This window comes from Rhinoraja longicauda, chromosome 14 (genome assembly GCF_053455715.1).
Source record: "Rhinoraja longicauda isolate Sanriku21f chromosome 14, sRhiLon1.1, whole genome shotgun sequence".
Classification (NCBI taxonomy): Eukaryota; Metazoa; Chordata; class Chondrichthyes; order Rajiformes; family Arhynchobatidae; genus Rhinoraja; species Rhinoraja longicauda.
This window is the reverse complement of record NC_135966.1, coordinates 34224849-34237259: the sequence shown is the minus strand read 5'-3', so window position 1 is coordinate 34237259 and position 12411 is coordinate 34224849. Positions and strand designations below refer to the sequence as shown.

The window sequence follows — 12411 nt, the reverse complement described above, 5'->3', positions numbered from 1 at the left end:
TCCTACCTTTTTTTACACCCAAAATTACTCTCGTGCGCTACCTTGTTGCAATTATGTATTGTTTAATTTGCCTGTGTTGCGCAGCAATGAAGCTTTGTTCTGTTTCTCAGTGCACGTGGAACGAATCATATGGAACTCTACCTTTCAAATCCCTATTGCATAAAAGTATAAACCAATCTAAAACGTTTCCAGCAATTCTTCACTTGGCACACCTTTGGTCACACGCTTGCACTGGAAAATACAACACTCCATCTTCACGCTCTGCCTCCTAATATAAAGCCACGTTTTTGATCCAATTGCATTGGATCCCATTGGCCCGAACATTTTGGACCAACATCCTTCGTGGGAGCTCATCAAGTGCCTGACTTATGTCCAAAAGCACTACATCTACCATGCTGCCACCGTCAAAGCATTTTCTTCCAAACAAAACCACATTGAAAGTCTATGATTAGTTCATGACTTTGGAAGTGTACAGTAATCCTTTGCCTCAGTTCTTTCTTTCCAATAGGCTTTCTTGTGACTGAACTTAGTCTAATGGCGTTTAAATACTGCCGTGTTCTATTGTTATTCCTGAATAAAGTTGCCGCGCGTTCTGTCCTCCGCAAATCTGCATGTTTCATGCAGAGATGTAAAACATTCTGCCGCGCCTCGGCAATCTCCTCCTTTGTCTCCCATAGCAACCTGAGATACATCTCCTTAGGCCCTAACAATCTATCGACCTTTATGCCAGCTAAACATTTGAATATCCTTTTTGCAAGGATACGAATTTAATTTAATATTTATTGCAACCCCACAATTACAACTTTTCCCTACTGAGTAAATGAAGGTGAGAAATAATAATTAATCAACTCATCTCCACCCTTTGACTCCAAATACCAATTGTCCCTTATCGACCTGATTCTTTCTTTTCCTTTGCTCACCCGTATGTCTCTCAAGTACTTATAAATGCATTTTATTTATTTTTAATCTTTTCTGCCAGTTATATTACCCGTTCCATCTTTGCCTTTCTAAATTATTTTGAATACACTGACCGTTACTATAAACTTCACAAGCAAGGTTCTCACTGTCTGTCACTTGCACTTGCACACACGTACGCACATTTTAGCGTTCCTGAAGGGCTATCCCAACTTTCAGCTCTATATGCTTCTCGTACACGTCATCGTTTATCATCATCCATTCCTCCACATCCCTTGAAATGTGGATTCCTTGCACTTCCTGCATTTATCTTTCTCCCTCATGGATACACTGTGGACCTGAAATCTCATTATTTCACTTTTGTATGACTCCCACCTGTCGGATATAAATGTACCTGCAAGTAACTGTTCCAAGTCTATTATTGTCAGGTCCTATCTTGTGATATTGAAATCGGTCTCACCCAATTCAAGCCCTCAATAACCAAACTATTCCTGTCTATTTCCAAGGCTATCTTGAAACTTACAGATCTATGGTTACTATCAACAAGTCTATTCATATTGGTACAACTTGCTTGGCTCCAACTCCTAAGATAAGTTTTAGTATTGCCCTTTGTCTGGTTGAGTCATCTACATACATTCTCAAAATGATCTCCTGGAAACAGATTAGAAACAGACTTTCTATATTCCTTTCATAGTAAAATTATCCCATTTGATACTACGAAAATTTTAAGACGCTGCTCCCATAACCATATCACTGCTAAATCTCTGTTGCACCATATCAAACTGACTGTACTGTGGCCCGCAGTGTGTTGCCAACACAGAGGGGTTTATTCCCTCTAACCTCTGCCCATGTGGTCTCATTGGAAGAGCCTTCTACTATGTTGTCCTTCCATACCATGGTAACCGGCGCAAGAAACACACCTTAAGATTCTATACCCTGAAATGTTGAGTTATTACCCCCGCTTTTATTTCAACCATACCTCTATGATGGGTAACATATTTCGGTGTGCCAATCAATGCTCAATATTATTGTGACTCACATTCTTGTTTTCGACCCTTGAATTAAAATTGATGCAATTTTACCTTCTTTCCTTCATTGTGAATTATCACGCCAGGTCTACACTACCACGGGAATGACTTAACGTACCTTCTATATTTGACTGAACACGCCCCCCGATCCAAACACTGGGTTTCCAATTAGTTTTACCAAATTCGTTTAAACCAGTCCCAACAGCACTAACTAATAAGCCTTTCCGCAAGTAAGCTAGTTCATTCCGGTGCCATTTCCATCCCAGATTCGCTGTAATCAGTTCCCTACAATAATGCAGCAGGACCTTATCCTGCTATTTACCCACTCTGTTCCAAAATAGCGACTCTAAATACAACACTGAGCAGATAACGGTCAAGCATATCTTATTGTACTTCGACCATGATGGGTGAAATGCATCTTTGCTTTGAATGCAATTTCGTGACTGCTTAATTCAGGGACAGTTTCTTCCCAGCTGTTGCCGGGCAACTGGACAGTCATATCGCCAACTCGCAAGCGGTCATTACCTCCCATTTACCACATTGGAGACCTTCGAATTATATTTAATCGGACTTTACTAGACTTAATCTTGCTAGAAACGTGATACTATTTCTGATGAATCTGTACGCTGAGGACGGCTTGCTTATAATCATCGATCGTCTTTCTGCTGACTGGATAGCACACAACAAATACAACTCTTAACTGTACCTCTGTACACGTGATAATAATAAACTAAACTCAACTAAACAGTGGCCTTTTTTCATACTCCATGCGCGAACTTTTCTTTTGAAATGCGTCGGGAAAATTTGTTCAAACGTCCATTCCGTAATTGACGGCTAAGTCTGATTACTTAAATTTACGTCCAAAAGCTTTGCTACTAGAGTACATTGATATTCCAAAAGTCAGTCGCAGTATTTGAACGTTGTGAAATTCAGTGATATTCCTGCCCGTGCAGTTTGATGTCTTTCCATGTTCAGTTGTGACATATGAGCCAGTCTTGGTATGAGTCGGGAGTTCGGACATACCTTGTAATTTTAGTAACATGAAATCGTTTATTGTTTATTCTTCGCCAATATCACCTGGCAGTACTTGTGGAAGAATCTTATTGTCGTACATGTCTGTGTAATTGGGCTGTAATCGAATATTTACACTAGCCTTTTGAACTCCAATTGCTGCATCTCTCCTCGAAAGAAAATCCGTGTTCCAACAGCAACAGTAATAATGTCTATCCTTTCTTGATCTGTGGACCTTAATACCGAGAACTGTAATAGCCAAAAAAAGTAACAAGGACGTTGCGCCAAAGGTAATAGTTAAATAGACTTTAAAGTCATATTTCCATATGCCAGAGGTGGCCATTATGCCAATATTAGATGCATTTTCTGCCCTGTCATCCTGCACTAATACATTGATGGTAACTGTGGATGAAAGTGATGGCGTGCCCTTGTCCTTTACCACAATTACGATTTTTTGAGTGGAAATGTCTTTTTGCAAAAGACGGCGAATTGTCCAAATTTCCCCCGTTTCCGCAGCCAACGTAAACAGACATCCATCAGAGGGATGATGTATGTGATAGGACAGTTGTGCATTTAAACCAGAATCTGCATCTATTGCAGTCACTTTTGCCACCAAGTAACCTGAGTCTGCTGATCTTGGGATTGTTTCTTCTACTACGGCAGCTTTAGTTGGCAGAGGTGAGACTATTACCGGGACATTATCATTCTGGTCTACGATAATGACATTCATTGTCACATTACAACTGAGTGGCGGCGATCCAGCATCCCTAACTTGCACTTGGAACTGAAATAATTTAATTTCTTCAAAATCAAAGGATCGTCGTGCAAACACCACCCCATTTACTGGGTTTATCAAGACGAATGAGGACACAAACAAACCATGCACAAGCACATCTAAAATCGAGTAGGATAACTGGGCATTTTCATCAGCATCTGGATCAAAGGCTGGAACAGTACGTATAGAATCGCCAATGATATTATTTTCTTTCACATATCGGGTGAATGACGATTGCGTAAAACGTGGCTCGTTGTCATTTGTATCCGACTCGTGAACGCTGATGGTTTTATTTGTCAAGAACGGTAGGGATCCCCGATCTGTACACATAATAGTAATGTTGTACTCAGGCGTCTTCTCTCGATCTATATCGCCGTCAATGACTAAAGTGTAGTAATCGTTAGATGAGTTATTCAATTTAAAGGGTAACTCAGCTGCGATCCAACAATAAACCACTGCTTCCTTTCCAGAATCCCGGTCGGTAACTTTGAAAAAAGTTACCGCAGTGCCTGGTGAAGCGTGTTCTGTGATAATGCTCAGAGTTGACGTTATTATTATTTGAGGACTGTTATCATTAACATCGGTAATCTCTAACAAAACTTTACAGTATACTGATACTTGATGTGTACCCCTGTCTTTCGCCTGAACTAAAATTTGATAATTTTCTGCCTCTTCGAAGTCCACGACACCAATTACCCTGATTTCCCCGCTTGTTGAATCCAAACTAAATAAATCGCGCACCTTATCAGGGGTGTGATCGCTAAACGAGTAGGTTACCTCTCCATTTAGTCCTTCATCCAAATCATTGGCCGTTACTTTCGCAATCAGGGTATTTTTCGGCACGTTCTCTGGAGCTGTGACTTCATAGATGTTCTGTTCGCAGACCGGAGCATTGTCGTTCACATCGAGCACAGTGATTATAATCTGGGCAATTCCCATGTTTCTCCGGCTCCCTCTGTCAAATGCTGTCGGTGTTAGGCGGTGAGCTGTTTGCTGTTCTCGGTCTAAAGGTCGTTTCAGAGTCAATTCTGGTAGATCGGTTTGTTGGTCTTCTTCTGACTGCAATTTCAAAGTGAAATGCTCGCTCGGGCTCAGCTTGTAGGACTGAACGCTGTTGCTTCCAGCGTCCCCGTCCTGCGCGCTGGGAAGTGGGAATGTTGCTCCGACTGGTGTCAGTTCTGACATTGCAATATTAACTTCTCTCCTCTGGAACACGGGTGAATTGTCATTGATGTCACGAATTGTGATTTCTAAACGATAGAGCTTCAGCGGATTCTCCATTATACCCTCCAGTTTAAGCACGCAGGAAGTGCTTTGTTTGCACAGCTCTTCCCTGTCCATCTTTTCTTTTATATACAATTTTCCGTCGTTTAAATTCAATGCCACTATTCAATGCCACTATCGTATGTGCCTCAACGACCAACCATGGAAGCGCATTCCAGGCATTCACCGGGCTCTGTGCCAAAAAAGTTGCCCCGCACTTCTCCTTTAAACTATGTCCCTTGCACCTTAAAGCAATGCCCTATAGTATTCGATTTTTTTCCATCCTGGAAAAAAGGTTCTGACTATTTCCGTATAATAATCCAACTCTGTCCAATTTCATCCTGTAGCTTATACATAAATGCGTAAATAGGGTAGGGCGTTTGCAGGTGACACCAATGTTGCTGGTGTTGCGGTCTGTGAGAAAAGCTGTCAGGCCACATAGCGGGATATATATCTATATAATATGTGCGTGTGTGTGTGTGTGTGTGTGGGTGTGTGTGTGTGTGTGTGCGTGTAAGTGATAATCTACTTTACCATTCTACCACGGCGGATCTTGCTCCTAATATACGCTTAAAACGCCATGATATTTTTCTTAATCGAACCTCCCAAGGACATGTCATTTATAGAGAACCTAAACAAGAAGAGTTGAGAAGCCTCGCCTGTCCAAATATTTGAGATACGTGTGCGATCTGCAAGGTGGACGATCTAAATGATTATGACAGCATGCCAAAGGAAGCGTTTCAAATGAGTGCGAGGACATAACAATAATCTATTTGTGGAATGTAATGTGTTGACTCTGTTTACCGTGGCAAGTATGAAATGTCCGGAACCACATGACATCTGACCGGTGTCTGCATTCGCAATCGTAATCGGTATTGGACACGGAGTTACAAGGGAAATTGAAAATCTATTTTCCTTGTTTTTTGTAAGGTTCAGTGACTTAGCCAAAAAGTGACACTGCAAAACCAATGCACGTGGTCAGTCCTCAAATTAACGAGCAGAACCCAGGTTATACGTCAAGATCATACTCCTATTGGAAAGACAGACAGGTGGGCAGAAGAGGTGGGGTAGTTCTGCTGGTAAGGAATGAAATTCGGTCTTTAGCAAGGGTTGACATTGTATCAGAAGATGTAGAGTCATTGGGGATAAAGTTGACAAATTGCACGGGTAAAAAAATACCCTAATTGGGGTTATTTACAGGTCCCCAAACTGTAGCCAGGATATAGGGTACAGGTTATTTCAATATGCTGGCAGACTGGGAAAATTAGGTTGGTACTGGACCCCAAGAAAGGGAATTTGTAGAGTGCATCCGAGATGGTTTCTTAGAGCAGCATGTTGTGGAGCCTACCAGGCAAAAGGCAATTCTTGATTTAGTGTTGTGTAATAATCCGGATTTGATAAGGTAAACTGACCACCAGGAGGTAACGACCTCAAAATAATAAGATTCAACTTGCAATTTGAGAGGGAGAATATGAAATCAGATGTGACGGTATTAAAGCGGAGTAAAGGGGATTACAGAGGCATGAGGAAGGAGCTGGCCAAAGTTGACTGCAAAGGGACCCATGCAGGAATGGCGGTGGAACAGCCATGAGAGGAATTTCTGGGAATAGTTTGGAAGGTGCAGGATCTTTTCATTCAAAAGAGGTAGAAAGATTCTAAGGGGAGAATGGGACGACCGTGGCCGACAAGGGAAGTCAATGACAGTATACAATTAAAAGAGAAGGCATATAACATTGTAAAGATTAGTGGGAAGCCAGGGGATTGAGAAGTTCTAAAAGAACAACGAAAGGTAACTAAAAAGGCAATGCGGGGAGGGAAGATGAAATACGAAGGTAAGCTAGCCAATAACTTAAAAGAGGATAGTAAGAGTTGCTTTAGTTATACAAAGAATAAGAAAGAGACAAGAGTGAATGTTGGACCGTTGGAAAATGATACAGGAGAAGTGATAATGGGGAATAAAGAAATGGCAGAGAATTTGAATAACTTTATTGCATTAGTGGAAGATACCACCAATGTTCCTGAAATTCAAAAGAGTTAGGGGGTGGAAGTTAGTTGAATGGCTCTTACTAAGGTGAAGGTGCTTGGGAAGCTGAAAGGGCTGAAGGTGATGTGAACTGGACCGGATGGACTGCACTCTATGTTTCGGAAAGAGGTGGCTTTAGAGATTGTGGCAGCATTAATCGTGATACCAGATGATTGGAAAATTGCCAATATTACCCCGCTGTACGAGAAGGGAGCAAAGCCTAATAGTCGAAGTCGAAATTATAGTGCGTAAGAAGGAATTGCAGTTGCTGGTTTAAACCAAAGATAGACATAAAAAGCTGGAGTAACTCTACGGGACAGGCAGCATCTCCGGAGAGAAGGAACGGGTGTCGTTTCTGAGGCCTGTTGGTCTGGCTTCAATGGTTGGTGAGATTTTATAGTCCATTATAAAGGATGAGTTTATGGAGTATTTTGAAATTCATGATAAAATAAGCCAAAGTCAGCATTGTTTTATGAAGGGGAAATCTTGCCTGATGAATCTGCTGGAATTATTTGAAGAAATAAATAGCATGACAGGCAAAGGAAATCCAGTGGATGTTGTTTACCTAGTTTTTCAGAAAGCCTTTGATAAATGCCACATATGAGGCTGCTAATGGAGATGTGAGCCCATGGTATCAAAGAGCAGATACTGGCATGGATAGCAGGTTGGTTGGATAGCAGAAGGCAAAGAGTGGCAATAAAGTGAGCTTTTTCTACTTGGCTGCCAGTGTCTAGTGTTCTGCTGGGGTCAGTGCTGGGGCCGCTACTCTTCACATTGTATATTAATGATTTAGATGAGGGGATTGAAGGATTTGTGGCCAAGTTTGCAGATTATACGAAAATAGGTGGAAGGACAGGTAGTGCAGCAAAAGCAGGACACTCTGCAGAAGGACTTGAACAGGTTGGGAGAGTGGACAGAGAAGTGGCAGATGCAATATAGTGAAGCAAAGTATGCAGTCATGCATTTTGGTAGCAGGATTAAGACGTAGAGACTATTTTCTAAATGGAGAGAGAATCCATAAATCGGATGTACAAAGGGACCTGGTGCAAGATTCCGATAAAGTTAACTTGCAAGTTGAATCGGTAGTAAGGAAGGCAAACGCAATGCTGGCATTTATTTAAAGAGGGGTAGAATACAAAAACAGGGATGTAATGCCGAGGCTCTAAAAGACGCTGGTCACGCCACATTTGGAGTATTGTGAGCAATTTTGGGCACCATATCTGAGGAAGGATGTCCTGCCTCTGGAGAGGGTCCAAAGGAGGATTACAACAATGATCCCAAGAATGTGGGTTAACATATGATGAACATTTGACGGCACTGGGCCTGGACTGGCTGGAGTTTAGAAGGATGAGGGGGAACCTCATTGAAATTTACCGAATGGTGAAAGGCTTGGATAGAGTGGAAGTGAAGAGGATGTTTCTATAAATGGGAGAGTCTAGGGCTAAAGGTCATAACCTCAGAATTAAAGGGCGTTCCTTTGGGAAGGAGTTGATGAGGAATTTCTTTAGTCAGAGGATGGTGAATCTGTTGAATTCTTTGCGACAGAAGGATCTGTAGGACAAGTAAATTGATATGTTTAATGCAGAGATAGATGGATTATAAATTAGTACGGGTCTCGGGGGTTATGGGGGGAAATCAGGAGAACAGAGTTAGGAGGGAGAGATAGATCAGTCATGATTGAATGGCGGAGAGGTCCTGATGGGCCGAATGGCCTAGTTCTGCTCCTATCACTTCTGATCTCATGAACCTCAAGGGAAATAATTTCGGGATTAGAATCTGAGCCACGATTTGCCACGGGGCCAATAAAGATTAGCTAAATAAATGCATGGATAAAATAATCGACGGCAAGAGGTAGGTTCTAATTCTTATAATATTACCGCTATAATTTGAAAAATTGGGAGCTAATCCACTCAGATGTTCTAACGTTGAAACACTTTACGAACAATTTTCAATTGTGTTACCTGTGTGGAAAGTACAAGATAGTTGGCAAGGGATTCTGGTGGGATCATGCAATACAAGAACAGAAGAAAATAGCATCAGGAGTAGGCGTTCGGCTACACCAGCTTACCCCGACATTCAATAAACAGGTACCTGTGCTATAATAGGATAGTTAGAGTAGGATAGATTTCCAAGGTAGGTTTATTTTCTGCTTATCAATTTCAAGATAACTCTTAAATGGTTCTCCATTTTACGATCGTTTTACAACCCGTTTGTCTGTGCAATACATAAAGTACTTCCAGATTCTCCAATCGCGTTCTATTTAATTCGTGTTATGCAAATACGCGTTCTGGCAGAACTGCGTGTAATGACAGCGATACAGGAAACTGCTGATGCCGAAATTTGTATCTGTAATCATAGCTGATCTCTGCTGACCTCGGCTCACAAAAGCGGGGTATTATGTACGTTTGAGTAGATCATGTTGGCTGAGCTATTGCAGATTGTTGAATAAACCAAATTTGCCGTGATTAAAGTGCATTCGGTGATTGTTCTGTGCTTAGATTCCCAAAATGTGCTAATAAAAGGCTGCATCAAACGTTATTGCAGAGCATAAAACTTTGTGGTATAACATGTAACATATTGGCATGGATGGAAGATAAGATGCGTTTCTCTGTGCCAAATGTATCCATACTTCTATGACAAAGCATTTGATTATTAACTCATTTATTGAGCGGTTTTGTTTCATCTCAGACTGTGTGTGCTTCAGTCAAGACCAGTAATTTTTGGAATGAACACAGGGTGAGTTTATTGTTATTCTATGATTCTAAAACATCGTTGGGTGCATGGAAATGGAAATGCTGGAGCAGAGTTGAGCGTAACTGAATGGGACGCCTTTCTAATCGGGTCATTTACACCTCATATCTTTTCTTCCCTGTTTTTCCCAAGTTACTTGAACCTGAGAAATTATGTTTCGAATTGGAGCTGCACCCACCACCACAACTCGTTTTGGAGATCCATGAGTGTAATTGAATCATATCCCCACGTGACGATTTGTCATTACATGTAACCTGCCCACTCCTACCCACTATTAACATATAACATATAACATATAACAACTACAGCATGGAAACAGGCCTGTCCGGCCCTACCAGTCCACGCCGACCATTCTCCCTGACCTAGTCTCATCTACCTGCACTCAGACCATAACCCTCCAGTCCCCTCCTATCCATATACCTATCCAATTTACTCTTAAATAATAAAATCGAGCCAGCCTCCACCACTTCCACCGGAAGCCCATTCCATACAGCCACAACCCTCTGAGTAAAGAAGTTCCCCCTCATGTTACCCCTAAACCTTTGTCCCTCAATTCTGAAGCTATGTCCCCTTGTTGGAATCTTCCCCACTCTCAAAGGGAAAAGCCTACCCACGTCAACTCTGTCCGTCCCTCTCAAAATTTAAAAAACCTCTATCAAGTCCCCCCTCAACCTTCTACGCTCCAAAGAATAAAGACCCAACCTATTCAACCTCTCTCTGTAGCCTAAGTGCTGAAACCCAGGCAACATTCTAGTAAATCTCCTCTGTACCCTCTCCATTTTGTCGACATCCTTCCTATAATTTGGCGACCAGAACTGCACACCATACTCCAGATTCGGCCTCACCAATGCCCTGTACAATTTCAACATTACATCCCAACTTCTATACTCGATGCTCTGATTTATAAAGGCAAGCATACCAAACGCCTTCTTCACCACCCTATCCACATGAGATTCCACCTTCAGGGAACAATGCACAGTTATTCCCAGATCCCTCTGTTCCACTGCATTCCTCAATTCCCTACCATTTACCCTGTACGTCCTATTTTGATTTGTCCTACCAAAATGCAGCACCTCACACTTATCAGCATTAAACTCCATCTGCCATCTTTCAGCCCACCCTTCCAAAAGGCCCAAGTCTCTCTGTAGACTTTGAAAATCTACCTCACTATCAACTACTCCACCTATCTTAGTATCATCTGCATATTTACTAATCCAATTTGCCACACCATCATCCAGATCATTAATGTAAATGACAAACAACAGTGGACCCAATACAGATCCTTGGGGCACTCCACTAGACACTGGCCTCCAACCTGACATACAATTGTCAACCATTACCCTCTGGTATCTCCCATTCAGCCATTGTTGAATCCATCTTGCAACCTCACTATTAATACCCAACGATTTAACCTTCTTAATCAACCTTCCATGTGGAACCTTGTCAAATGCCTTACTGAAGTCCATATAGACAACATCCACAGCCTTGCCCTTATCAATTTCCCTGGTAACCTCTTCAAAAAATTCAAGAAGATTAGTCAAACATGACCTTCCAGGCACAAATCCATGTTGACTGTTTCTAATCAGGCCTTGATTATCCAAATAATTATATATATTGTCCCTAAGTATCTTTTCCATTAATTTTCCCACCACAGACGTCAAACTAATAGGTCTATAATTGCTAGGTTTACTTTTAGAACCTTTTTTAAACAAAGGCACAACATGCGCAATGCGCCAATCTTCCGGCACCATCCCTGTTTTTAATGACGTTTGAAATATTTCCGTCATAGCCCCTGCTATTTCTGCACTAACTTCCCTCAATGTCCTAGGGAATATCCTATCAGGACCTGGAGACTTATCCACTTTTATATTCTTCAAAAGTGTCCGTACCTCCTCTTCTTTAATCCTCCTAATTTCCATCACTACTCTACTTGTTTCGCTTACCTCACATAATTCAATATCCTTCTCCTCGGTAAATACCGAAGAAAAGAAATTGTTTAATATCTCCCCCATTTCTTCCGGCTCAGCACATAGCTGTCCACTCTGACTCTCTATTATTCACTTTTGCTTTCATAACCTGTGAAATCCAGCTTAGACCTCTGCGTATCTGTCATGGTCCTAAATATATTGTACGGTTTCCAATGTTATCAGATGTCTGTACTCCGATTCTCTTGTATGTCGGGCTGCTGCCTTCTTCCGTTGCGTCAGTCTGATCCGCAGAGATAACTAATTTGTGTATAATACTACTCCTTCATCTACATTTTAATTTAGAAGCCAGTAAATTACCCGTGGGCTGAATAGCATATATATATTAGACCGTCTATTTAATTCAATGTAGTGTGCTCTTATGAGTACGTAACAATCTCCCAAGATGTTTTTGAATCATAGGGTCGCAATGAAATCACCAGGGGTTTATTCAACTGTTTACTGATCTTGACTGAGATCACCCGGCCATGTTCATGCCATAGTCTGAAATGAACCAGAAGCGCATCAAATGTGAAATAAGAACCAAATGCTTCATACAGAAGCATAGAACAGCAGAGCACACAGATGGCCCATTGTGTCCGCGAGCGGCCTAAACGGTCCACGCGGACGTCCAGCACGTTTATTTTCCTGAGTCCTAGTCTGCTCAATTCTGCACTAGGC

At 41.7% G+C, this 12411-nt stretch overlaps 1 protein-coding gene and 1 pseudogene across 1 annotated transcript in view; both read right to left on the bottom strand.

Moving 5' to 3' along the window:
• The window catches only part of LOC144599768 (uncharacterized), a 34909-nt gene that overhangs the window by 12373 nt on the left and 10125 nt on the right, over positions 1-12411 (bottom strand). The gene's annotated exons all lie outside the window — the stretch shown is intronic.
• Positions 3001-11879, bottom strand: LOC144599967 (protocadherin alpha-C2 pseudogene; annotated as a pseudogene).